This window comes from Molothrus aeneus, chromosome 8 (assembly GCF_037042795.1).
Source record: "Molothrus aeneus isolate 106 chromosome 8, BPBGC_Maene_1.0, whole genome shotgun sequence".
Taxonomy (NCBI): domain Eukaryota; kingdom Metazoa; phylum Chordata; class Aves; order Passeriformes; family Icteridae; genus Molothrus; species Molothrus aeneus.
In genome coordinates this window covers 2,611,945-2,637,730 of record NC_089653.1, presented here as the reverse complement: position 1 = coordinate 2,637,730, position 25,786 = coordinate 2,611,945, and positions in this window count along the sequence as shown.

Sequence of the window (25,786 nt, the reverse complement as noted above, 5' to 3'; positions counted from 1 at the left end):
AGGGGGGAGCTGCAGAGGGAAGAAAATCATTTGTACAGGCGTAGAGTGAAGAATCACCTTCCTTTAAACTCGTGATCTGTCTCTGTTCCTACAGATTGCTGTCTCTGATCTTTTTTTTTCTCTGCCCAATATCTCCTTTCTATTATCTTTCCTCTGCCTTTGCTGTGATGTGTCTGGTGTGTCCCTTTTTTTTTTGCTGGGATGTCTTGCTCCCTGGAGAGTTTGAATAAGAATGCTGGGACTTGAAGATCCAGGTTATTGACAAGAAATCATTACTAAAACCTTTTAATGCCTCTTCTGTAATTGATACAGGGATGGGCAGGGGGGGGATTTTTCTGTAGACACAGGGTTTTTTTTCCCCCCCTCCAAATGTCTTTAAAAGCCCTGAGTGTGGTGTCCTCCAGCCATTTCCTAATGGGTTAAAGCATCCTGGTGCCAGATGCTTTGGGGTCTGTAAATATTGCCCTGCTTGCAGATGGATACACTGGCAGGGAAGCAGATGGAGCCTGAAATACTGAGCAGCAGAAGACCCCAGAGTGCTTGCTCTCAGCTGAGCACCATCCTACCTGTAGTTTTGGGGTCCCCCTTTAAGCTACCAAGATGTTTGCACAGCTGTTGTGGCCCTGTTGGCCCAAGTTAAGCTGGGAGAGAGAACAAGAGGGGCTGAAAACACCCAAACCTCCTACCCTGGCCTGGCTGGGATGAGGGCACTGCTGTGGTGCCCATGGGAGGGGAGGGATGAGGGTCCAGGAGGGTGGGACTTGGCAAAGCCCCATTTCCTCTACCAAGACTATCTCCTGACCATCTCCCTGGGTTGTTTTGATTTTTTTCCTCTTTTTGCTGGCATCTGTTGCTAGGAGATAGAAAGCACAGTTCTTTTTGAAGCATCTTCAGCTGCCTTCTACCTTCCTGGAGAGCTTCAGCTTTGTTCAGTGTCCCTGCTCCTTTCCTTCTCTTGGGCTCATCCTTTTCATCTTTCTCCCCTCACAGGGGTCAGGAAGGCTTTGCCATGTCCCTGCTTGTTCCAAACCCTGCTGTGAGCCTGCTCCCCAAATCCTCTTGTTTTAACTAGCTCAGGATTCAGCATCAAACCCCTGCCTGTGAGCTGAACTCCTGTTCCAGATGTTCCTCCCCAGGGATGGAGGAGTCAGGACTAAGGGAAAGAAGCCCCTCTGGGATGTGTGCCACTCCTTCTGCATGCAGATATGCACAGGCAGCTCCTCCATCTCCTGGGTCAGGACTTGGCCCTTGGGATGTGCAACAGCTTCTCACCCCTCTGCAGGCATTTCTCTGCTCTTTCGGCTTCAGCTTCCCATGAAAACTTGCTGGTTTAGGGGTTTCCCTTACACAGTTAAAATAAAAAGGGAGGTGAAGGATGCTGCAGAGGCCCAGGTGAGAACAGGGATGAGAAGCGGGTCGGGGCATTGACCCCAGTTTTGGGCTCTAAATCACACTGTGTGTGCCTTTAAAAAAAACAAACAAACAAAAAAAAGAAACCAAAATCAAACCAAGTGCATGAAAAAAGAGAAACCTGTTCTTATTCTCCCAGCTTATTCCCAGAACTGCAGACACGAAGCAGGTGGGCACTGAGGGCAGCAAAATGTTTAGTGATCGCTGAGCGAGGAAGTGACATTTTCCAGCTTGCCTAAGGATGCAAGAAAAATGCATCTGTGTCTGCAGCAGCCCCACGAGCTGCTGCTGACCTATTTACGTGCCCAATTATGCACACAGGCAGATGCCCTCTTCCCACCACAGAGCAAGGGGCTGAGCCAGGACAAAAAATTGCCAGAGTGGAGTTTTTCCTGAGAACCAACCCCCCCCCAGATCCTGGGATGTCAGCAGAGGGCTCAGCAGCAGCTCAGGGCGTTGCAGTCATGTGTTTAGATGAGATCTTGTTTATTTTCCTTTGGAGTGAGGGATGCAGCTGGTTTGGAGGGAGCAATGAAAAATCCAGGCAGTTTTTCCCTCTCTGCATCCATTAATCCTCACTCTGAGCCAGGGGCTCCCCCAGCACGGCACCTCTGGTACCCCTCCAGTGCTCTCTCCTCCTCCTTCCCACCCTGATTTACCATTTCCCATCTTTCATTTCTGTTATGGCCAGTGGCAGTGATTGCTTCACACATCCATCATGCTGTGGGTGTCACAGTGTCATGGTTGGTGCCTTTGTTCGAGTTCCAAAAACCTTAAACCACCTTAAACCACCAAGCCCCAGCCCATTGTTAACCTGCCTTTAAAACTGAGACTGCAGGAGAATTTTCCATGGGAAGTGGTGAAGTTTTCAGTGATTTGTTACCCATCCCCTCTGCAGCCTCACTGTAAGATTTGATTTCAACGTTATGGGCATTGAGTTGGGAGTGATAACAATATGGAAATGGGAACCAAGGATCGATCTCAAGAGCTAAACTGAGCTTTGTGAGTTAGAAAGAAACTTTTCTGGGAACTTTTTCACTGGTTTTTTTTTTCACAAAAAAAGTTCTGGGAACTTTTTTTTGTCAGGCTGTGCAAGCATTAACTCAGGATGTTTGGAGGCTTCACCATCAAGAAATCCTTTTCCTCTATCACACCTGGGCAGCATCAGCTGTTTGAGCTTTAATTCCACCTGTGGAAAGGGGACAGCTCCCTGGAGGAGGGACAACAATAAAAAATAATTTGTTCTGGAAGGAAGGGCTCATCCTGCCTGGCTCCCCAGCTGTGGTGCAACACAAAGCCCTTGTCAAAACTAACTGCTGTCACTAACTGCTCACACTGAGCTGGAACAAGACAAACCCCACACCCAGGGATGCTGCCACCCTTTCACCCCACTTTCCTGCTCTGGATAATGAGGGAAATCAGTCATGCTGCCCTGGGGCTGCCCATCCATCTCCTTCCTCAGCAGTGGCCAGGGGAAGCCTGGCCAGCCCTCTCCCCTGTGAGCTCCTTGCAGGAGAAGGGCACAGGCTGTAGGAATTGCCACGCTGCAATTAAAAGTTAATGTTTCCACAGTGCTGGGTGATTTGCAGTTGCTCTCTTGGTATTAATGATCTTAAAAAAACCAAAAAACTGGCTCTAAATCTGCCTGTTTCTACCTGAGACAGCCTGTTACAAGACCTCCTTGAGTCCTCTGCAGCGGGCACTTCTCTCTTTGAGCAGAAACTGTTGGCTCAGAAAATCCCCAACAACTCAGAGGTGTAAAATCACGAATGAAGGGAGTTTGCCATTTGCCTGATTTTTCTCACCCAGTTTCTGCAAATCCCCCGTGGAGGTGCTTGAAAAGGATGTATTTCCCCTTCTCTTTCCTTGCTAGTCTTGTCATTCTGACAAATGGTTGATGTGTTGGTTGAGTTTCTAACGCTGCTGGAAATGGTCATGGCTTTCATGTTTTCCAGCCAGCACCGTGATTTCCACAAAGAAATGAGAGTGAGGGGCTGTGCCTGACTCTTCCTCTGGTTCTATTTCACCCCACCACAATTTGTTTTCCTACAAATAACACCTGCCTATTTTACATCTCGACAGCAGCTTTCCTTATTTATTGAAAAGCTGGGGATTCTTGGAGGATATTTCCATTTTTCTCTGCTATTTCTGGTGGCTGCGCTACAGCAAATTGGTCTCCAGCTGCACCTTTTCTCCTCAGTTTTGGGTGGAGGGAGTCTGACTTGCTTGCTGGGGGATCAAAAATCATCCCAGGAAATGGTCTGCAAGGAGCAGTTTGGGGACACAGTGTGGAAACAGCTCAGCAGGGATGCGGTGGCATATGGGGACAATTCCCTGTTCCTATGCTCTGCCATGTGGAGCCCTGGCACGTCTCCTGGTTAATGGCCATGGAAACAGTGTTGTACCCCTTCACCTCTGCTTCTGGTGGTGCAGAGACAGCTTTGGCTGGTTGATGTCTCATTTCTCACCGTGGAAATCACGGTGCTGGCTGGAAAACACGAAAGCCGCGACCATTTCCAGCAGCGTTAGAAACTCAACCAACACATCAACCATTTGTCAGAATGCCAAAACTAGCAAGGAAAGAGAAGGGGAAACCTGTCCTTTTCAAGCACCTCCATGGGGTGGTGGTGACTGACATGGAGCATGAGAAGTTAGGGATTCTCTGTGGAGTTGTTGAGAGTTGGTCAGGGTCACTGGTGAGAAGGGGACAGAAGGTTCTTACACGAGGCAGAAAACAGTTTTTGCTGGGCTAACAAACACCATCAGAGCTGTTCTTCAGCAGAGTCCTGTTTTAGTTGTCAGCCTTTACCAGCTGTAAAGACAGCATTCTGAGTTTCTGACAGGATTCTGAGTCTCTGTGCCTCTGTTTTTCTTAAGATGTCATGTCCAGTCACAAACTCCCTCCTGGAAAGAGGATGGCAATTCCCTCACAGAATCACAGAACCAATAAGGTTGGAAAGGACCTCAAAGACCATCAAGTCCTCAGGCTGTATTTATTTAATCTGTCCCCTTTTCACTCATGTTGAAGGAAATGCCATCTTCTAGCTAGAAAATGAGAAATGAAAGGGGCACGAAAGATCTGATTTTATTGGCGTTGTTTGACGTATATCTAAACAAAAAAGAATTGTAGAATACGCTGAGTTGGAAGGGATCTACAAGGATTAGCAAAGTCCAACTTCTCACCCCACGTTGCCACGTTTTGCTACTTTTTTGTGGTCTTTAGCATTTAGGAAGTCCATGGGTTAGCCTTCTTCCCCAGTGCTCAGTGAAGCAGCAAAATTTACATCCCGTGGAGTTCTCTTTTCCTGGGAAAAGCAGGAGTGAAAACTCCTATTGCCATCCCCTCTGCTGGCCACAGCTTTGTCCTTTTGCAATATGAGCCTCTGTCTAGCACCAAATAGGATCATATTTAATCCCAGGGACATGGTGTGGTTTCCCAAAGTACTGTAGCATAATTGGAAAAAGAAGAACGAGTGCGGGATCACAGCGAGACAACTCAGCCGAAATGTGAACTGAACACATTGCAAACACCCCGGGACCTGCTCCTGCTCCACAGCACTATTTATGGTCCTTAACTGATCCAGAAGAGCTGACAGGATAAAAGAGGAGCCTGTTTCTGTTCCTTTGCAATTAGGCACCGTGCTACCAAGCATCTGTTTGCAGGGGAGATCACTGCTGGTGATTGTGTGCCTTGTGTTTTTTTCTGAGGGATGCTGGAGCCAGCCTGGAGAGCAGGGCTGGGAAAGGGCTGCTAGAGTGATAAAAGAAATGAAGCTGGTGCCTTTGGAGGGAAGACAAGGAAAGCCTAGCTTAATTAAATTAGCAGAATGAAAGCTGAGGAAGATAGCTGCCTATAAATACACTGGTGGAAGATGGGGAGGGCAGAGCAGCACTGGAGGAGAACTATTTATGCCCGAGGACAGTGTTGGCACAAGAACAAATGTACATAATCCAGCCCAGAATAAATTCAGCCTGGAAACTGGAAGATTGTTTCTGACAATTAGAGAGCAGTCGGACTATGGAGCAGCCTTCCTGTGGGAATAGAGGGGATAAAACCCTTCCTGCTTTTAGCACAGGCCTGGATCCGATGACCCAGGGATGCCATGCAGCCCAGCACTCCTTCTCCTTTCCTTATTTTCCTGTCATTTCTGCCTCAGCCTCCTGTTTATGCCAATTCTCATCACGTCCCACCCTCCTTTCTGTCGCCTGATACGGATCTCGGTTCCTGGCTTTGCTCCCTCCTGATGCAGGTGGCTTTCTTGTAACAGTAATAAATTCCCCACATGGTCAGGAGCCTGCAGCATTCCTGGTCCTTTTTAGTTTCCTTTTTTTCAATCTCTGCCCAATCCTTCTTTGTCTGTTTGTCCTTCTCACATGGAGGGGTCCAGGTGGGGGACAGTTGGTGTCTTCCAACCAAGGTGTCTCTGCCAAGCCCCACACAGGTAAGAGACTCTCTGGAGGGGACACTGATGTGTCCTGTTTGGGTTAAATAGGCACAAAATGGCAATCAGAGCCTATTTCCAGCCCTTGCACCACATGGTGCTGAAAATAATTTGTCCCAGTGATGGAGAAGGGCTTTGGGAAAATTTGAAGTGCTGGGAGCCATGGATGCTGACAGCAGTAGCTTGCAGCCTAAGCCCTGGGAGTTGTACCATTTGCACAGCTCTTTCTGGGACATATCCCATTTGGACAACTCTTTCTAGGATTGGGAAATGATAGGATAACTTCAGAATAACTTTGTTGGCTTCTTGAGTGCCTTTTCTCAGGTTTCCCTCAAGCTGCTGTGGAGGGGACGGGGCAGGGAGGTGGCTGAGCTCTGCTTGCCTGCAGGGATGCTTCCAGGAGGGCATCAGTGATGCTCTTGGCTCATGAATTGGATATTTATATTTGGTTTAGGTGCAGCAATAGTTCAATATTTAGGTTGATTTTTTGCTAAAAATATGGGCAGCGGATGGATGAGAGCGGGTGTGAGGAAGAAAAGGGATTTTTCTGCTTGCAGGTTGTACCTGTTCCCCTAAGCTGGAGCTTTTTTTCATTTATTACCATAATGAAGCCCCGTGAAACTCCCCAAAAGGCTGGAGGCCTTGCAAGGAGAAGCATAAGACCAAATTTCCTCCTTCAACCGAATCATAATGTTGAATCCCAAGTGTGCCAGAGAAAAAAGAGAAAAATTAGAAGCCTTTGTCAGGTATTATGTCAGCTTTCTGGATTATCAAAGGAAATCTTTTCAGCAAGGCAGTTGAAATACTGGGTTTTCAGGGGAATTAAGTGCCAGCCTGTGTGTTTTGGGTGCTAATTCTTCTAAGGCCTTCAAAAACTCCTGTCTTCATTCACATTCTGTGAGTGTCACAGCTTAACCCGAGCCACGTGCGTGCTCCATCCCACATCCAGACAATTCCTCTTGATGAGGGAGCAGGGTTGGTGCTGCTGCTGCCTTCTGCATGCACACAGCTCTGCCAAAGGACTGCAAAGTGCATGTGTTTGAACTTCACTCTGCCTGCAGTTAATTGCAATTACATATTTAGTTATCAGGATCAATAGGGAAGTTGGGGAGGGAGGGATGTGGGAAATAAACCCCCTTTGCTGTGATGCTCCACCTCATTTCCTCACTGCTTCACAGCTCAAACACTTATGTTTCTAACGCCCTTAATGCCCATTTTTTGCTAAACCCTGTCTTTATTGAGGGTTTGAGATTCATTCTTTTCAGTCCTTTTTTTTCATAGAGCAAAGTAGAACAGATATTAGATCAGAATGCATTAAAATAATAACCCTAAACAATGCAACCAACCAAACTAATTTAGTAACAACAGTTAGCAACAGTTTGCATGCATCAAGGTTTTTTACTTCCTTAACACTCTGTAATTAGGCTGCAGGTAAAATTGAATAAATCATTTATGGAAGGGTAAAAATGGGGAATTTCTCAGCAGAGTGTGCTCAAACCTCATGGAGGGGTCACTGAGGAAGGGCTGTGGGGGTCCCCATTGGGAGGAGCAGCCCTGCAGAAGGCTCTGTTTGGATCTCAGCTGCCCTGGCAGCATCAGGGAGGGATTTGAGCTGTGTGGGACAAATCCCAGCAGTGGGGTGAGGGATGTTGTGGGCACAGCACTGGGTGGGACTGTGCAAACTTCTCTTTGATGTTGCCAAGACCTTAAAGGGGGCGAATTGGGAAGAACTGAATTTGCAAAATTCTGCCTGCTCCTTCCAACTCCTCGCCACCCCCATGGACCCACAGGACATGGCCCCAAGGCAGCTTTGTCATTGTCACAATTACATTTATTCTGATCCCAGCCAGGTCAAACCTTATAAGCCAAGTGCAAGGCAGTTGGCTGTGCCTTGTTTTCCCCCCAGATTAAGCCCTTTGCATCACACATCTGTAGAATGACTTCAAAGCACTGAATATCCCATTTTCTTCCTCAGCTCCTGCCTTTGTTGGTTTGGCTTCTAAAGCAGCCAAAGGAATATAGAAATTCTCATGCCTTCTCCTTATTTATTCAGCATTACCTTGGCTCTGCTTGGCTGGGGTGCCTCCACATGAAGATTTTACCAGCCCAGCTCTGCTGTGCCAGGCATGGGAGCGTTTTCCCTGGGTGCAGGTGGAGAATGAATCCATAATTCTGTGGAAACTCAAACCCAGGGGCAATGCTGTGCTCGACTCCAGCTGCTCTTCTCCTCTTCCCACTGCCCTCATCCTGCTGCATGGCTTCTGGGATGCTGTCCCAGACACTGTTTTGGGGGAAATATGTTAGATGAGATGGAAAACCCGCCTGAATTCCTTGCTGGAGCTGCATTCCCTTCATGCCTCTCTGGTGTATCTATCTGTTAGCATAAAGGAAAAGGTCATTATTTTTCAGCCTAAGCACTGGGCTCCTTCTCCTGATGGCCAGCAGCAGTCTAGAGAGATGCCAAGGCAGCTGAGGTGTTGGCCAGGGCTGTGGGAAGTGGTGATCCCAGCTGGCAGGTTCAATTTGCCTTGCAGGTGCTGCAAAGCAGCTGCCAGGTCACCCCAGGACGTGACCCATGGGGCTTTTCCTGTGGTCCCTTAGCAGGGAAAACGCCCTCTCCCTCCTCAGCACTAATTATGGACTCTTGCCTGTGTTTTGGAGGAAGGGATCTCTCTGTGCCAGTGCTGCCAGCCCAGAATCCCCCGTGGGATACATGGGTGTGACCGTGTTCACAGGGGCTTTTGGAATGGGGAAGAGAGGAGGATCTGACTCCATGTTTCAGAAGGCTTGATTTATTATTTTATGATATATATTACATTAAAACTATACTAAAAGAATAGAAGAAAAGGTTTCATCAGAAGGCTGGCTAAGAATAGAATAGCAAAGAATGATAACAAAGGTTTGTGGCTTCGGCTCTCTGTCCGAACCAGCTGGGCTGTGATTGGCCATTAATTACAAACATCCAAGATGGGCCAATCCCAGATGCACCTGTTGCATTCCACAGCAGCAGATAACCATTGGTTACATTTTGTTCCTGAGGCCTCTCAGCTTCTCAGGAGGAAAAAATTCTAAGAGGATTTTTTCATAAAAGATGTCTGGGACACATGAGGATAATGCTGGAAGCAGGGACACCCCAGGGGAGAGGAAAAAGTGGGAATGGGGATGGAGGGATGGCAGCTGGAGCTTGCCCTCTGTTTGCTGGCACCTTTAGCAGCAGCTCCTTCAAACCTGGGCTGGCATCCACTGCTGCTGGCACTGTCCTGGCAGAGGGGCTGTGCTTGTCCCTCCTGCAGTCATCCCTGTGACCTGCCACCATGGCATGCTTCCAGGAGAGTCATCAGCTGCTAAAAATAACTGGGGAATAGCTGATGGTGTGGCTCCTGTCTGTGTGCTAGTGGAATTAGCCAGGAGGCTGATCCAGCCAGGGCTGCTCCCCTGTCCTGCTGCTCTCCCCAGCAGGACGGGGAGGTCACGGTGCCTTGGCTGTGCTCCACGGCCTCACTGCTGCACTTGCTGGGCTGTCACAGCTGGTTTTCTCCTCTGCTCTGAGTCCAGGCACTGACAGGGAAGTCAGCCCATCCAGCAGTGCTTGTGGTCCTTGACTCTTGCAGTGTCACATCTCTGGCACGGCTTTGCTCGAGTCTCAGGGTGAGCAGAGGTTACAGGAGTAACTTCACCCCAGAGGGAAAAAACACTTCCAGCTCTGTCTCAGCCTCCAGTGGGACTGAGGAGCTGGTGTTCAGTGCCTTCAATCCAAAGCACAGCCCTCTGATGCTGGATGCCACCAGCCTTAACTTTCTCCTGCAGGAAAAAACCCAAATTCTGCAGTGGGAAAGGTTCTCTGTCCATCCAGTGATCAGAGACCTGGGCTTGGAAATTGCTTTGCTGCATTTCTCCCTTCCCAGGTCTTTGTTGCTTGTTATAATTCAGGCCTTTGCTCTCTTCAGTGCCCTTTCCTGCAAGATGGTGCAAAGCCAAGTGACACAGGTCTCCAAGGAGGAGATGCTGATTCAGCTGGACTTGTCTGCTGGGGAGGTGTGGAGGCCACAGCTGCCTCTGGGTCACAACCACTTAAAGCAAAGCCTGGGATGCTCAGGGCACCTCCTGGCAGGGACAAGAGGAGGTCTGGGCACCCTTTTGTGTTGAACAGCTGTTTTATTCTGGCCTCTGGCTGGAGGGACCTGTGCTCTGTGACCTTGTGTGTGGGTTGCAAACAGAGAGATGCCCTCCTTAGCACAGCACGTCCAGATCTTTAATCAGGGACCTCAGTGTCCATAACCTTGCTTGTAATAGCTCTCTGCAGTCACTGCTGAACATATTCAGCCCCGGGAGCAAATGCTGGAGGAGGCATCTCCATCCCTGCTTGTGGGAAAGGGCATTTTCCTATATTCCACTGGGTTGCTCTGTTAGCCAGGGCCTCCTCATCCTCATGGATGTGTGAATTCCCCTGGCTGGGAATGCTGAGTGCCCTTGATGCCTCAGGGTTTAGCTTTTATATTTTTCACATTCTGTGCTGCTTTAGTGTGTGGGTCTGGGCTTCATATTATGGGATGGTGAGCTCTCTGCACAGAGCAGGGAGACAAAACAATTCCTTCTCTCTCTTCTCTTGGGGACCAAGGACAAATGACCCAAATCTCAGGCCCAAGAGCACAAACAACGTGGGCTGGAGAGAGAAAAACAAGGATGGGACTGCATGGGCTAAAGCTGGAATTGGACAATGAACTGCAAGCTGCAAATGGAGCAGAACTGATCAAAGTGAGAGACCCTGTGAGCAGTCGTGCATTTTGTGACCATTTTGGTTCATCTTGGGTTCATTTTGTGACCATTTTGGTTCATCTTGGGTGCAGCCCTGGCTGGGCTCTTATGCTGCCCAAGGTGGATCCATGGAGGAGATCCTTTTAATAAATCCCTGCTTTATTCTGTAACTCTGTCTAGTCTCTGTTCTAGCTCAGCCTACACAAGGCATCACCCTGGCAGAGCAAACAAGGTTCAAGGGCTGTTCAAATGCTGCGAACTTGCCTGTGCTGAAGCTCTGCTTTTCTGCTCTGGACTTCTCCCTGCTTTTAATTCTGCTGTTGCATTTGTGCCTGTTACCCTCTCATTATAGGTGCTATGTTTCTCAGCTTTCCTTTCTGGGAACCGTGTCTGCTGTGTGCTGGAGCTGCGCCTCCCCCGCGCCGCCCTCGGCAGGAAGCGGGATGTGATCCCTTCCATCCCTCCATCCCTTCCATCCCCTCCTCTGGCAGCTGCAGCAAAGTGTGGAGTTCACCGAGGGGACAGCAACCAGGATTCCAGGAGAGATTGGTGCCTACTCCCTCTCTAACTGCAGTTGCCTCTTTTCTTATTTATAAGTGCAAGCAAACAGGTGCTAAAAGCTTTTCCCCCCCATCCTTCTTGCGTGGCACAGTCAGGGTCTCTCCTGAGACCTCTCCTTGTAATGTGCTCTCTCTCCCCCCAAAGCTGCTCCTGCGATTCTTGGCATCTCTGCAAGGACTTGATTTATCTGTTTATCTTCCCCTCTCCCCTTCTTCATCACAGCTGGGGTTTGGGGCTTGGCAGGAATGAGTGGTGGGACCGTGTTCACAGGGGATTTTGGATGAGGGAAGAGACGAGGATCTGACTCCATGTTTCACAAGGCTTGATTTATTATTTTATGATATATATTACATTAAAACTATACTAAAAGAATAGAAGAAAGGATTTCATCACAAGGCTGGCTAAGAATAGAATAGCAAAGAATGATAACAAAGCTTCTGTCTCGGACAGAGAGACCGAGCCAGCTGGGCTGTGATTGGCCATTAATTACAAACAACCAAGATGGGCCAATCCCAGATGCACCTGTTGCATTCCACAGCAGCAGATAACCATTGGTTACATTTTGTTCCTGAGGCCTCTCAGCTTCTCAGGAGGAAAAATCCCAAAGAAAGGATTTTCCATAAAGGATGTCTACAACAGTGTGGAGACATCCTTGAGCTCTCTGCAGGTGAGCTGGGGGTTGGAGATTCCTGCACTCACTTTGGATACTGGGGTTTTTCCATGGGGTGCTGTGTCCAGAGTCCTGTTTTGGATTTGTTAAAGCCTAATTCTTCCCAAAGTTAGTAGCTGTGAACCTCTGCTTCAGTGGTCTTAGTTCATGCCCTCATTCCACTTGTTTGTGTGGATCCTACAGGTATTGATCCATTGCTTTGGAAAGAGGTTTGTGTGGTTCCTTAACCTTTCTACTCTGGAATAACCCAGGAAGCTTCATACATCCTCTAATTCTGGCTGCTCCTGGTGCATTTTTAAGCAGGCAGCTTGTAGATATGCTCTCTGGGAAAGTCTACTTCGTGGTAAAGCAAAACCTCATCACTGGTGCTGTCACTGGAGAAAAATGTATTCATTACAATTATTCTTACTATTATTTTTAGGAAAGATGCGATCTCACCTCATGCATAAAATTAGTTTAATGGAACAGCAGGAATGGGAGGGAATATTGGCTTTGCTGTGCTTGTCTGGGGAGTGAGTGAACAATTTCTTTGCTCCCTCTCAGGCCCTGGATGAATGATATGTCATTGGCACCACAGTTTTAGCTGAGGTGTGTCCATGAAGGCAACAGGGAACCAAAAAAGAGGTTTTAAAAATTATTTAAACAAAGAAAGTGGAATTTGTGAGCTTCTAAACATTGTCCTCAAGCAGCCAGTGAGGCTGAGAGCTGAGAATGATTTAGGAAGGGAGAAATAGGGGCAGCAAATGCATTTGTGTCTTGTAAATCCTCAAATAATGGGGTTACATCCCATCTTGAGTGGAAAGGAGAAGGGGCACCGTGTCAGTAGGGTTGGGACACCAGGTCTTGCACATCCCACAGTCTCCCCATGCCTCTCCTGAGGTTGTTCCTGCTGCTTTTAGCTGCCCCACTGAGCACAGCCAGCAGGCACTGAGTGGGTAGGGCTGTCAAAGTGCACTTGTGCTTGCTGCTCCTCAAAAACTTCTTTTTTCACTTCCCTCCCTGGGAATTGGAAAGGAGAGATGAGGATAGAAGTGATAATGTCATCTCAGGGCACCCAACGCCGGTGACGGCCGCGTGTGCAGGAGCTCTCGTTCCCTCCAGCAGTCCCACACGGCCTTGTCCCTCGGTTTATTTCCCCTCAGAACTCCAGGTTATCTTGGGGAGAGCTTTTTTTCACTGAAAAGTGAACTCCAATGAATTTCTCCCTCTCTTGTGGAAGCAAGACATTTGTAAAAATTTCAAACCAGAAACTCTTCTTTTGCTTGCTGATGCCTGGTGTCTTTTCAGCAGTCCCACACGGCCTTGTCCCTTAGTTTATTTCCCCTCAGAACTCCAGGTTATCTCAGGGAGAGCTTTTTTTCACTGAAAAGTGAACTCCAGCGAATTTCTCCCTTTCTTATGGAAGCAAGACGTTTGTAAAAATTTTGAACCAGAAACTCTTCTTTTGTCAGCAGCCAGATGATCTTCCCTCTTTGTTTGGAGGAATATCCTAGCGAAAAATCTGCTGAAAACAGGGATTGTCACAGCTTCTGGCCCTGGGATTTAGGTGGGACCAAGCCCTTCACTCAGAGATGAGAAAAGGAGCTTTCCCCTCCTTTCCTGGAGGGAGATCTCCCTTCCCTCCCTTCCCTTGGTCCCTGCTGATCCCCAGTGTCTTTTCAGCAGTCATACACGGCCTTGTTCCTCAGCTTATTTCCCCTCAGAACTCCAGGTTATCTTGGGGAGGGCATTTTTTCACTGAAAAGTGAACTCCAGCAAATTTCTCCTTCTCTTGTGGAAGCAAGAAATTTGTAAAAATTTCGAACTGGAAACTCTTCCTTTGCCGGCAGCCGGAGGATCTTCCCTCTTTGTTTGGAGGAATATCCTAGTGAAAAATCTGCTGCAAACAGGGCTTGTCACAGCTTCTGGCCCTGGGATTTAGGTGGGACCAAGCCCTTCACTCAGAGATGAGAAAAGGAGCTTTCCCCTCCTTTCCTGGAGGGAAGATCCCTTCCTGCTGATCCCTGGTGTCTTCTCAAGCTTTGACAAAATGTGTCCCCAAGAATTAGGGGTTCTTTGAGTGAGAAGGATCAAAGGATGAGTTGGGAGTGGGAAAAAAAGTGTGGGAAGGAGGCAGTTGCAGGCAAACTCATCTAATTTCCATCAATAGGTGTGAGTCAAGCCTGAGGTTCTGCCTGTCTCCCAATTCCCTCCTTCCCTTGCAGTTTCTATGGGGTGTTTGCACTTTTCCCTCCTCCACCACTCTTCCCTCTTGGGCTGCAGGAGATAGACACTTTTGAAAATGCAAGGTGAGGGTTTGTTTTTTTTTTTTTTTTCAGCTCATCAAATGCTCTCTGGTGGCACCAGGGCTGTGAGAAAGCCTAAAAGACTCAGAGGCTGTGTGCAGTCTCATTCCCTTCGGGTGCCAACCCCCAGCATCCCTCCTCCAACAACTTCACTTCGTTGTGATGGCTTTCCAACATCTCCTCACCCTCAGGCTCCTGCAGCTCCCTCAGCACCACTCTCTGCTTCTGACTCCACTCCCTGTCCTCCTTCCAAGTTGTCTTTGGGCCACCTCCACATCTACTTTACATTGCAGGGGACAAAATCTCACCAATGCCTGGAAGGAAGTGAAAACATGGCCATGAAGGAGCTTCCTGTGCTCTGTGGGTGAAAATATCTCCCCTGCTGCAGGAAAAAAAAAAGATATAAAATTGCTTTTTAACCTGCTTGTCTTCCTTCTCCCCTTGGTCTTTGCAAAGATGATGGAAGCATTGATCTGACCCTGGCTGTGCTGTGCTGTCAGCGTTCAGGCTGTCTCCAGAGCTCCTCTAAGCCAGGATCACAGGCCAGATTAAACTTGTGGAAAACCTTACTGCTTGTGGGGGGACATTCCCAGAGAGTACAGGGACTTATTAGTGACAGGGGATCTTGAGGAGAGCAGGCTTTGCTGGGAGATTTTATCTATTTTTATAGCTGGTGCAGGTGGATTTTTCTGTGATAAAAAGCTGTAAACACCACAAAAGTCAGAATGCTCCTTCCTGGCTTGCAATAATCAGCTTCTGAACCACCAGAGAAAAAGGACCCTATCCCAAAGAAACAGGACTTGGCAGAGGTCAGGCTCTGCTTGTAGGTGATAAGAGAGTTTAGCCTTGAACCAATTCCTTTGGAGGGAGCTGGGCAAAAAGAAGGTGCTGGTGGTGCCCCTCAGGGGAGGAATTTGGAGTTAACCAACCCCTTAATGCACATCAGAGAATCCACCTCCTCCAATCTCTCATCTTTTTTGGAGACTGTTTTCCTTGCTCCTGCAAAGAAAGCGGACGTTGCCTTTAATACCTTTCAATATTATCTGCCCTGTGTGGTTTTACTTGGCAGGAGCATTGGTTTTCTTTTTTTGTTATCCATCCTTTAAACTGTTTTTGAGCAGGAAAACACTTCCCCCAAAGGTTACTTAAAGAGTTCTTGTACAAATAGTGACAACGATGGCACTTGGGGGCTGTGCATCGATCCCAGAAGGCAAACAAACTACACCAACTATAAACCTTACGTTTTTTAATTGGGAAATTGATTTTAAATCCAAGCCTCTTGAAAAATCTAATTATTTTCCTTTAAAAAAAAAACAAAATGAAAATAGGGAGAGTCTTTCTCTCTGTCATGCTCCACCAGGCAAAAGAAAGTGAGGAGGAAATAATTCTTGGCTGCATCTCTTCAGGGTGCCCTGGTGATAACCTGGATAATACAATCTGATTTTGGCCTTGAGTCTGTTCCCTTGGATTATCACATTTCTTCAAGGACCAAAAGCTGTGCTGGTGATTCAGACCCAGAGGAGAGTGTCTTTTTAGTGGTAAGCTTTCAGGTTTGGTTTGTTTTTTTTTTCCTTTTCCCCAGCCATCAAAGGCCAGAGAGGAGGCTTTTATCATGTGGCTGCTTTATAGAGAGCATGTTGTGGGCATCCTGACCAGAGCACAGCACAGTCCCTTTCCTTTCCTTTCCTTTCCTTTCCTTTCCTTTCCTTTCCTTTCCTTTCCTTTCCTTTCCTTTCCTTTCCTTTCCTTTCCTTTCCTTTCCTTTCCTTTCCTTTCCTTTCCTTTCCTTTCCTTTCCTTTCCTTTCCTTTCCTTTCCTTTCCTTTCCTTTCCTTTCCTTTCCTTTCCTTTCCTTTCCTTTCCTTTCCTTTCCTTTCCTTTCCTTTCCTTTCCTTTCCTTTCCTTTCCTTTCCTTTCCTTTCCTTTCCTCCACACCTCAGAGCAGGGTTTGTTTATAGAAACACTGTCAAGCAAAAAAAAGTCTTTCCAATAGCTCCGAGGAGAGGGACGTTTCCAGCTACTCAGTCACCCTCAAACTGTGAAGACACCACATATCAGCTGCATAAAATTAATTTATTTAGTTAAGGGAGGCGTTAATTAAGAGATCTCATTTATTGTGTTTCTGCAGACAGCTCTCGAGGGCCTTTGGAGTTGTCAGCTCTGGTGACAGCAGGAGCTAATGGTGTCACAAATCCATAGTGGCAGGATTCCTGCCAGGGGAGGAAGTGGGAGATGGTGGAAGGGGTTGAGAAAGGGGTGATGGAGATGTGTGGCAGAGGCTTGGGGGATGATGAGAGCTCTGCCCTTCCTTAGACTCCCCCAGTGAATTCTGGCAAAGGTGGCTGCAGGAAAATTCTGGCTCAGGGTGGCTGCAGGAAAAGCCCAGGGTTTGGCAGAGCAGCTTAGCAAAGCCATGGATGCCAAAAAAGTATTTGTGTGGATCAACTTAAAATAACCGACTGTCCCTGTGAGCTGAAACGGGATGAATCTTTGATTTATTTGAAATAATCAGCTTTTTCTGCACTCAGAGAGGTTAATTCTCCTTGGTTAATCAGGATGTGTCAATCTGACAACAAAGTGCAGGCCTAACATCCAACTTGTGGGTTTAAATTTAAAGTGTCTAAGAAAATAACGAATACATTTTATCTGAAAGAATTACATGCCCCAGTACAGCTGTTTATAGGCATCTCCTTCAGGAAAAGCTGCACCAACACTTTTCCCCCCACTTTTTTTATCTTCTTATCATCTTTATCAAGTTGCTTTTGGAGGGAATTGAAATTCTCTTGATGCAGAAAATAAGCCAAAAGGGGAAAAAAAAAAAAACATACAAAACAGTGGAGTGCTGAACTTGGTGAAGAAGTGGTGCTGCCATCTCCCAGGCAAAGAGGTTTTGTGTTTTGAGCTTTTTGTTAGTTAAACAAAGGAGGCATTGCCTGTGCTTAGGAAATCAGCCCTGGCTCTTCTTTAACACTCTACTAACAAATACATATTATTACTTTCTCCTTTTTTGATAGATTTTCACTCATTTAAACCCAGGGTATGCATCAGCCTCATATAGGCCACCACTACTTTAACTTTGATTGACTGATTTATTTTTTTTAGCGTGGTTTTTCATGTGTGTGGGAGGGCAGTGGCTGTGCAGCTTGGATGAGTCCCTAGCCCTGCCTCTCTCTGGGTGATCCATGTGCCCCTGCCCAGGGGGAATGAGGTTTCAGGGGGATTTTCTGCCATTGGGAGCTCAGGGTTGGGTTTTGTAGCTGCTCAGCTGCTCCAGGAGTGGTTTGAAAAACAGGAAAGGCATTTTTCCAAGCAGATCCTGAGGGGTTTTCAGTCCAAAAGAATCACTGGGAGCTTGCCCTGTGTCCCCAGGGACATGCTGCATTTTGCTGTCTACCTCTCAGAAGAGAAAGAAACCTCATCTTCCCCTTGGCTCCCATCACAAAAGCTTTGTGGTCCTCAGGCAGAGCAGGGCAGGGATGGGAAATGGTGAGAGATGGAGCTTTTAGTTTCTGATTTAACCCTGAAGCAACAGCAGGGCTTTCCTGTGGTGGGAGCTGCAGGGACAAGAGGCTTTTTCCCTATAGGAATTTCATGTCCAAAAGATTTTTCTCTTGGGTCTGTCTCCTCTGAAGCCACACAGGATCTGACCAAAGCTTTTCCTGCAGCAGCACAGTGTGGATTTTCCTTTGCTTTGCTGCTGTCCTTGTATCCCCCAGGGCTGCCTCGCCCCGTCCAGCTCAAAACTGGATCATAAAATCCAAACAGAACCATGAAATGCTTTGGAAGTGAACATCTAATTCCAACACCCATTCCATAAGCAGGGACCAGGTTCCTCAGAGCCCCATCCAGCCCAGCCCTGAGCACTGCCAGGGATGGGCACAGCACGATCCCATTTTTGGGAGAGGAGCAGCAGGGCACTGTGACCGTGTTCACAGGGGTCTTAAGGGAAGAGAGAAGGATCTGACTCCATGTTTCAGAAGGCTGATTTATTATTTTATGATATATATTACATTAAAATTATACTAAAAGAATAGAAGAAAGGATTTCATCAGAAGGCTGGTTAAGAATAGAGTAGGAAAGAATGATAACAAAGGTTTGTGGCTTGGACAGAGAGTCTGAGCCAGCTGACTGTGATTTGCCATTAATTAGAAACAACCACATGAGCCCAATCCCAGATGCATCTGTTGCATTCCACAGCAGCAGATAACCATTGGTTACATTTTGTTCCTGAGGCCTCTCAGCTTCTCAGGAGGAAAAATCCCAAGGAGAGGATTTTCCATAAAGGATGTCTGCGACATGGCACTGCCCCAGCTGGGGCAGAGGGTGGGATGTTGGTGGGCTGGGAGGCAGGCACACAAAATCCACAGTGTGGATGTGTTCCAGAGCTGCCTGGGGAGGATTATCTCTCCTGCTGGAGTGGCCGTGCTGGAGGACAGGGTGCTGTGGGAGGGGGCCCAGCAGAAGATGAGCTCACAGGGGATTCGTTTAAAGCGCGGTGTCGGATCCTATAAATCTGCGGGGTTTGCATATTTCCATATTTATATATGAAAATTTCCCGGGGTGGCTCAAAGGCAACTGAAATAAAAACAAGGCTGTCAGAGCTTGAAAACCACCAGCAAATCTCTAACAGACCATTTAATACAAATGTATGGGCTTGGAGAACCTCTGAGCTGGTCGCTCGGGGCACTGCAGCTCTGCTGGCCGGGAGGCTGTGGAGTGGAGGGACCTTTCAACCTGGCTCATGTCCCATGGGAGGGGGACATTGGGCTGCTGGCACTTCCCTTGGGTGCTGTCTTGTGTGTGCTGTGATGGTTTGTGAGAGGGCAGGGGGTTGATTTTTGGGGTGCTTGCTTGTGGTGCCCCAAATCTGCAAGGTATGCTGGTGGCAGGGCTGGAATGGGGCAGAGGAATGTTTTACACCCTGCAGGAGCTGTGCTGTGCTTGTGTTCAGCCTTCCTGGTGGAAACCAACTCCTTCTCCTGTGCCCTTTTCCTTCCTGATCTGCAGTTATCATCCAGAACAAGAATTCTCCAAACCACTGGTCTGCATCACCCTCGCTGACCTTCTGCTGCTTCACGAGTCTCTTCCCATGGATTAATTTAAAGGAGCATCTCAGAGATTGATGCTCTGTGTCCAGAGGGGCCCTCCAGCTTGGAAAACAAACTCCTTTAAGATTTCCATGCATATCTTCATGCTGTTTTTTGAGTTGCTCTAGGTGTTGTCCACCAATCTTTTCTGGTCTCCCTGAGCAGCCCCAGATCCCAGTGTAGGTTCTGGCCTGAAGATTTTATAGAATCATGAAATAGTTTGGGTTGGAAGCAACCTTTAAAGTCCAATGCCCTGCCATGGACAGGGTTGCTCAAAGCCTCATCCAGCCTAGTCCAGAATATTCCCAGGGATGGAGCATCCACTGCCTTTCTGGGAGAACTCTGATTTCATCACCTTCATGGTAAAAATCATGCACCAAATGTTTCTGAAGGCAAACTCCTGCTTTCCTGATGCAAGGACAAGAGCAAGCTCCGAATCCTCAGTAATTTTCCCCCCTCTTCAGCCCCAAGGCAGGAGTTGGAGGCCATGGACACCTTGTTTCAGCTGCAGCCTCCGAATCAAAAGGAAATAATTAGGGGAGGACGAGAAAGCTGGGACAAAAACAAGCTGTCAAGAAGAAGAAGAAGAAGAAGAGGGTGCTAATGTGTCTGTCATCCCTCTTCCCTGCTGGCCGGCCCCCAGAGGTGGGAGGCAGGCTCTGATGGAGAGGAGGGAGGGTGCCAGTGCTTGCCTGTCAGCCTCAGCTGTCTGCAGACATCAGCTCTCCTCTCTTGAAGGCTCCTCTTGCTCCCAGGCCACTTCCTTCTGCTGTCCCCCAAATTCCTGGCAGGGCTTTGCTCCACACAGACAGTTTGATGGCCACGACTTCCCTGCACAAGTGCTTCCAGCTCAGGTTGGATCCCCTGCCACTGAGTTGTGTCCTAACAGTGCCCATTTCTCTTCATTACCCACAGACAGGTGTGTGGCATGAGCAGCTCACATCTTGGTGTCCGCAGTTATTAAGTTAAGCAAGATGAATCCCAGTGTCAGCATCTCCCTCTCAGGCTTTGCTCAGGGCTTTGCTCCTTCCCCTTTGGCACTGGGGGACATTCCTGGCACTCTTGAAAGGTGCTGGGTATTTTCTGCCTGAGAAAATCACTTCCCAGGTCATTGCTGTCACCTATTACCGGGCTGGGGGAAGAAGCAAGGCAAAAATCCAAGGGTGTAAACACCTGGGGAGCTTTGCTTAAAGTTCTCCCCAAAGCTGTGGTCTCAAGGGTGGAGCTGTCACCCTCTATTGCTTTGCTCCATCAGGGACTTTCTGCTGCCTGATGCCACCAGTGATGGGCATTACTGGAGGCTGGTTTTGAGGCTGGCAGTGAATATTTAGGGGGGTTTTGGAGGCTGGGACTTGCTAACTTTTAACCAAACTTTTAACCAAACTCTTACACTCCTCAGCCTCAGTGGCCCTGCTGCTGGGAAACCTTGGCTTACATAGGGGAGAGTTTGCCTGGCCAAGATTCTGACAGCTGGAAGAGAGGGAGCACCCACCCCAGCCTTCAACAAGACTTTTGTCCATCATTTCTGTGCAGGGCTAGTGATTTCTGAGGAAAAAGGGCAATCCCTGCCAGTCATAGTGGTCTAAAATACCCCGTGAGGGTGCATAGTGTAGTCAGCAGTGTTTGCTCCAGAAAGGCAATTCCATTCCTGCTCTGCTCTGGGGCTCTATGAGGTTCAGGGCAGCATTTCTCACCCCTCTGTAGGGTTTGTTCCCAAGTCCTGCTGCCTTTCCAAGGGCAGGTTCCTGCCATGCCCTGCAGCACCCATCCCTTTTTCCCTCTAGCTGGCATTAGAGGGCAGTCAAAGGAAACCTTCCTCATCCTCCTGCTCTGCGGGCTGCCAGTCAGGGGCCACAGGGCTGCCCTCCAAGCAGGACCCTTTGCCTTGCCCTCACCCTCTTGTTTAGGCTTCCTGCCCGTGTTTCACGGGTGAAAACCTCTCGTGGTTTTGTGCCTGGCATTCAGGACAGAGCATCTGCAGCCCTGATGAATCCTGGGCACGGCTCCTCCCCTGCCTCGCCCTCCGTCTCCCCCTAATTGACATCCCTGAATCTTGTCTCCGTTTGACAAATCAGCCTACTTACTGCAAGTGATGACATGGATAAATATTGCAGGCATTGCTTTTACATCTGGATAGCCTGATAATAAAAGCTATCAGGATCTCTTCCCCCTGCCCGTGCATAGCAATTACTACCCAAGGGTTCCCTCCTCCATCACCGGAGCGGGATGTGCAATTGTGTCTGTGACAGCAAGATTTCCCACTTGCACTGCTGGTTTTGGGCCATAAAACTGCCTTTTTTTTTCTTCTTTTTTGCAGACAATTCAGCAGCAGTGTGGTGAGACTGTGCAAGTTGTGGGTTCCGAGTGGGGGATCTCCCGGGAGCCTTTTTGCTCACGAAATTCCAGGTACCTGTGCCCATTTGGATGGATCTGGGTGTCTGGAGTGGCCACTGTGGGTTGAGGGTGTGGTTTTGACTCACAGGTGCTGTCCCTGTGCCTTCCTCGAGCCAGCCCCCATGCAGGCTCTGCTCCTCATCTCCACTGGCACGTTGGTGGCTCTCCTGGGTTGAGGCTGTCAAATTGCAGGGTATTATTTTTAGCCTGGTTTCCCGAGGAAAAGCAGCTTATGTGATTGTACTGTCTGTCAGTGCCTTTCCTCCCACCAGCCTCCCCTTAACAAGTTTTGAACCCCCTGTCACATTTTCCTGGAGGGATGGAGAGCTCCAAGATGTGACATTCCTGCACGTTTCCCTGCAAATTGGCAGCTGGGGCCACTTTCCTCTGGAGGGGACGGGGATGGGTGGCAGCACCAGGGACAGCAGGAGATGCTGGGGAAGGTGTGAGGTGAGAGGCTGGGAACGTTCTCCTCTGAAGGTTTAATATCTCAAACACAGATATTAAGCCTTAATTAATGTTAATTTCTGGGAGAGGCGTTTCATTACAAAGGGTTTCTCCAGCTCAGGCGTGTCCACACCATCTGCTCGGAGCCAGCAAAGCCCTCGACCCCTCCGGCTGCAAGGACCGGCCCTTCCTGGGAAAAGGGAGCTCCAAAGCCTCTCTTTTCTCCCTCCCTGCCTCTCAGTCTGGGCCATTACTGACAGGAATTTATTAATTTTTTTAAGAGCTGGCAGGGGAAGACAGAGTTTTGTCTCCTATGGTTTTCCTCAGAGCGGGTTCTCTGGTGGCTCACAGAGAAATAGGGGTTGGTTCTTCTCCTTTCTCCAGCATTTTTTTTATTTATTCCTTAAGCTTTCCTTAAGAGTTTGTGATTTCTACCCTTTGTGAAAACAGGGTGAAAGTTGTGAAATGGTGGCTTGACTGAGGTGGTCACATACACAGGCCCAGGAGCTCCCATTCCTTAGGGAGCTGCTCTTAATGAGAGACAGCTCCCATTAATACTTGCTTGGCCTCTCAGTCTGGGCCATTACTGACAGAAATTTATTAATTTTTTTAAGAGCCAAGTGCTGCTGCTGGTGGGGGAAGGCAGAGTTTTGTCTCCTATGGTTTTCCTCAGTGTGGGTTCTCTGGTGGCTCACAGAGAAAATGAGGTTGGTTCTTCTCCTTTCCTTTCCTTTCTCCAGCATTTTTTCTTCCCTTAAGCTTTCCTTAAGAATTTGTGATTTCTATTCTTTGTGAAAACAGGGTGAAAGTTGTGAAATGGTGGCTTGACTGAGATGGTCACATACACACACACACACAGAGGAGCTCCTGTTCCTTAGGGAGCTGCTCTTAATGAGAGACAGCTCCCATTAATCCTTGCTTACTTTTTAGTCGAGGTCTTTGCTGGGAATGGAATTTTTATGGGAAATCTTAAACCAAACAATGATGCTAATAAGCTGTAATCAAAACCAGGGAGGGAAGGGACCTGCTTCTTTCTCATCCCACAGTCCTCCCTGAGGTTTCAAAAGGAAGGCTTTTCCTACAGCAAGATAAAACCAAGATACTTTTTTTTTTCTTTTTTTTTTTTAAACCAGAAAGGGAGAGTGAAACTCCCAGGATTGGTTTATGGCTTGGGCCTCACTGGGAATGTTGGAGAGACAGAGGTACAAATCCTTGCTTTGAAGGGCTTGAATCTGAGCCATCTGCATCCCTGGCCAGTGCCCAACATACCAGGTTATTTGTGCTCTGTGAAGCTTTATTTCTCCTATTTTCTTCCTTTTTTCTTTCTTTTATTTCATTGCTTTTTTTTTTTTTTTCCTAAACTACTGAAAACTCCGTGATGACGCAGAAAAATCTGTGGCCTGGGTAAATAAATGTGTCATTTGAAATGGCTTTTTTTTCTCCCCTCTGTGTGAGATCTTGGGCTTGGCAAGTTGACATCCTCTGACTAAAAACCATTTTGTCTCAATTTCTGGCCATTCTTGCTCACAGTGAGTGGGTTTTGCCCATAAAGACAGAAGTTGCTGGGTAAAGCTGAGTAATTCTCTGTTTAGAGGCCTTTGCTGCTGTCTTCTCTTCCCTCAAGCAGCCACCTGAAGAGGATTATTGTCACATATTTTGATGTAGAACCTGAATCTGTCTCCTGGTTTACTCAGGAGAAATCCAAATGCACTTGCGACAAACCCAGGATTCCTCATGAAATGTTCACCTGCTTAAAGAAGGCTTTAAAGGAAAAAACCCTTTATTAAGAAAAAAATAGAAGGAAAAGCCGTTTTTCTCGCTTTATGAGATGATGGATATTTTTTTTTTCAGTGTGCAATATTTAGATAAAAGGGGCTGAACTTCTAATTACATTACCTAAGGAGGCTTAATAATGTTTGCCCAAAGTATCTGGTCGTGAAAATTCACCAGAGTCAATTCAGTTTAATTTCTGTTGAAATCCCTTTGCTTCATCCCTTCCTGCTTCCCAAGAGCTGTCTGAGGGTGGGAAATCCTTGGGTTTGGGTCCAACAGAGACAATCTTGTGTTTGAAGAGGGCTGGAGAAGACCTGGGTTTGGAGATGCTGTGTTGGGGGACCTCCTGTGCTGACCAGGAAGACCAATTTATATTCCAGCTGTTCCTCAGCCTTTTGGTAGCAGTTAATAGGTTCTTTTCTTTCCCTATCCTGGAAATATTTTGAGTTGTAGATGCCTTTTTACATCAGAGCCCCCTCATGTGTTGTAGGACAAGCTCAGGCCCACAGGTGGGGCTTCTCCACTGACTTTGGCACCCTTGCCACTGATCTTTTAAACCTGGATTTTGTCCCGTTGAATGTCATTCCACATCCTTCAGTCTGGCTCTCAAAGGCATCATTTCGTTCCAAATGATGCCAGAACTCCTTGTTTTGCCTCCAGAATAGTGAGTTTGATGAGTGTTGGTCCCCCATTGTTAAGAAAGTGTTGAATGTGAGTGGTGACTGAGCAGCCTGCTCAGCAAAATCTCTCCAGGCTGCCTCCTTTTTTGGTATTATCTATTATAATATAAATATATATATATTTTTTTAGGCCAAGCATTTCTTTGATTCATAATTCTTATCCTAATGTTCCCCTCCTACAGTTTAACTAATCGTTTGCCCATGTGGCACAATATCAGATGCTTTTCTGAAGTCCAGATGGTCAAGCTCTCTCACAAAAGACAAAGATTGGCTTTTGTCTTGAAAAAAAAAAAAGCTGTTATCTCCCAGAAAAATATATTTACCAGGCTCGCCTGACTGAATCCATCTGCATGAAATCTGGCTGGTTTTTCCCAATTTTCTCAGATTTTTGCTTTGGGGTTGCTTCTCGAGCAGAGCTGCTGCTCAGACCAACCTGTGGCTGCCCAAACCTCACCCTCCCACCCCAGTTTTAAATATTCCCTCAACTTTAGTCTTACACCCTCCTTCCCTCCTGGAAATAATAATGAATAAAATAATCTGTGGAGAAAGGAGTCTCTGGGCAGGCAGGCAGTGGCACTGAAGTGATTATTTCCAGCATAGCAAAAGGTTGAGAACTGGGTACAATTATCACTCCTGGTTTTACATGCTAACAGGATTTGCCTTTGGGGGATTAAGTTAACTATTCTGTCACGCAGGTGAGTGTTTTGTTTTGCTCCTCTGAACCAGCCTTTCTCAGGCTGTCAGGGAGAGGAAGATAAAGGATGAGTCCCGCTTTACAAAGCCCCGACCGAGGCTCAAGGCTCGCCTGGGAGAGATTAATTTAGGCTTGTTTCAAGGTCATCTCAGGTGCATCTCATTGTTGAAGGCACTTGCACTGCTGGAGAAGTGTGGATGCTTTTAAAATTCTTCTAGGCTGTGGATCAAGGGGAAGTGGTGGGGGGGGAATAAGCTCTGATGTTTCAAGAAAATATAAATAAAGAGACTCGGTCCAGACGCTCTGTGTGGTGAAGCTTTCAGGCTGTCACTGCATGGATTCCCAAGCTGAGGGCAAAGAGCTGCTCCAGCCAGAATTTCCACTCAGTTTTTCATTTTGACAGAAAATATCAGGGTGACTGATTTTTTTTCTTTTTTTTTTCCTTTTTTTGGTGTTGAACCCATTCCAGGGAGTTCTTGTGGCTCCCTCTGATTATCAGCTCCAGTGATATCAGCTTTGGGTGGCCACTGGGTTTCACTGGGCAGAAACTGCCCAAAATGGGACCAAACCAAGGTTTTACAGGAAAAAT